This window comes from Microtus ochrogaster, chromosome 15 (genome assembly GCF_000317375.1).
Source record: "Microtus ochrogaster isolate Prairie Vole_2 chromosome 15, MicOch1.0, whole genome shotgun sequence".
NCBI classification, from domain to species: Eukaryota; Metazoa; Chordata; class Mammalia; order Rodentia; family Cricetidae; genus Microtus; species Microtus ochrogaster.
The window spans coordinates 4,860,545-4,863,159 of NC_022017.1; the positions used below are offsets into that span (position 1 = coordinate 4,860,545).

General features: G+C 41.5%; 1 protein-coding gene across 1 annotated transcript in view; it reads left to right on the forward strand.

Moving 5' to 3' along the window:
• Nucleotides 1–2,615, forward strand: part of Lima1 (LIM domain and actin binding 1) — a 116,756-nt gene that overhangs the window by 97,769 nt on the left and 16,372 nt on the right. The gene's annotated exons all lie outside the window — the stretch shown is intronic.

The window sequence follows — 2,615 nt, forward strand, 5'->3', positions numbered from 1 at the left end:
CTGTATGCATATATATATATATATATATATATATATATATATATATATATATATATATATATATATATATATATATATATATATATATATATAAAATGTGCATTCCTGAGTGTTGTCTGTGTACCATGTGCCTGTAGTACCTATTAAGACAATGGCATCAGATCCCCTGGGACTGGAGTTACAGACAGGAGTTACCATGTGGTTGCTGGGAATTGAACCTGGGTCCTATGAAAGAGCAGCCAGTGCTCTTAACTTCTGAATCATCTACCCAACCCTTACTAAAAGAATAACTTTTAACAACACTTCTCTCATTGAACTTATCCTACCTTTTGCACTGAACTATTCCAAGTCCAAAGCTATATAAACTGATCTTGAAGTCTTATTTTAATAGAAGGTGTTCAAGAAGAACTGTATTAATCATGGGGAAACATTTAAAGGCTTAGGGATTTTTTTCCTCAAAGTGCTAAGTTTTGACATAATTTTATACAGTTTTGAAGTAATTGTAAGCCTGGTTCCTCAAAGATAAAAGATTTGGGTTTTACTTTACTGTAAGCAGAGGCTGCTCGTTCGTTTCCGGCTGCCCAGACCCGAAATAATCACACAGAAACTATAACAATTGCAGTACTGTTTGGCCAATAGCTTAAGCATCTTTCTAACTCTTATATCTTAAATTAACCCATTTCTAATGACTTATGTATCGCCACGTGGCCGTGGCTTACAGTGTCTGTTTTCTCTGGTGACTCCACACCTTCCCTCTGACTCTGCCTTCTTTCTCCCAGCATTCAGTTTAGTTTCCCTGCCTAGCTCTACTCTTCCCTATCACAGACCAAAGCAACTTCTTTATTCATTAACCAATAAAAGCTACACATATAAAGGGCTTCCCGAACCATTTGCTATCTCTGCTTTATTTATTCACTTTTCTGACTTGGTCTCACTGTACACCCACTGGGCTAGAACTCCTGAGCTCCCCCGCCCCTTGCCTCCTGGATGCTGCAGTTAGACCTGTGAGATTAAGTCATAATGCTCGTGATACTGAGGCCACTGCTGATTTCAGTGTGCTGTTGTTTTGTTATTTTTGGTTTTTCCTTTTTTGTGTGTGTGGGGGGTTCTCTACTTAGCCCTGGCTGCCCGGAATTCACTATGTAGACCAGGCTGGCCTTGAACTCACAAAGATCCACCTTTGCCTTCAAGTGGGGATTAAAGGCTGTGCCTCTTTACCCAGCTCAGTGAATTGTTCTTAAATATGTATAGATTTCTAGCTTCCCCCACAACAAAGAAACAACAACAACAGAAACCCTCAAAACGGAGGTCAGAGCACAAGTCAAGCAGGTGGCTATAAATCTCCCTTGCGATTGCCCAGAAGCACTCAGCCTGAAATCAGAAGTGCACCTTCTATGTTCGTTTGCTTGAACTAAAGGGTTTTTTAAAATTAGGTTTGCAATACATTTCTTCCTTCTTTTTCTTTTCTCTAGAAACAAACCATTACCTTTCAGTGCTATGCTGCTTTGTTCTTTAAAAACATTTTTTAAAGATTTATTTATTATGTGTAGAGTGTTCTGTCTGCATGTATGCCTGCGTGTCAGAAAAGGGTATCAGATCTCATTACAGATGGTTCTGAATCACCATGCGGTTGCTGGGGATTGAACTCAGAACCTCCAGAAGAACAGTCAGGGCTTTTAACATCTTAGCCATCTCTACAGCTCTCACAAAATTATATTTTATTCATTTATTTTCATGAGGATTCGGGCCAGCTTGTGGGAGTCTGTGTTCTTCTTTCCTAACGAGTGTCGGGGATTGAACTCGGGGCCTCAGGCTTAGTGGCAAGGGCTTTTACCTCCAGAGCCATCTTGCTGCCCCAATTTTAGACTCAGGAATTTTGTTTAAATGATCTTTTACCAGCTGTGTGAATGGCTTTTCCATATCTTCCGAGTTTCATTGGGACATACATACACTGGCAAGAACTTCATTTATTTGACGTTGCTTAAATAATTAGAAAACCTTTATGTGGTATTTTCATTATTGACATCTGCTTAAAACTAATCCAAAGCAAACTGTTCATAGTGGCACACTTTCAGTCCCAGTGCTTGGACAGAAGAAGCATAGTAAATCTCCAGCCTGGTCTACATAACAAATTCCACCCCAGCCAGAGCAAGACCCTGTGTCTAAAATCTTTTTTTAAGAGGATGACCCACAGAGACTCAATTCCTTCTTTTTCTCCAGCTTCAGCTGAAGCACCGCAGAAGGAATCATTGGGAGTATGCCAACTACCAAAACCAGCAAAATCTATACACAGCCTTAAGGAATGGTGGTCGCCTCAGAGCAGAATGTCACACAAGTGGTTTGGGTCCCAGCTGTGTGCTGGCAGCCTGACTCCTGGAGGAGCCCGGGGCGATTTCAGTTTAGAACCTCTTCGATAAGAAAGCAGGTTTTTTTTTCTGAGGCTAAGATGACTGGTTCCTGTGGGAACCATGTTTTTCTTCCCAAAAGAACCTTGCTCTGAGCTACTCTAAAATGCCTGCCTGCCGGGCGGTGGTGGCGCACGCCTTTAATCCCAGCACTCGGGAGGCAGAGGCAGGCGGATCTCTGAGTTCGAGACCAGCCTGGTCTACAGAGCT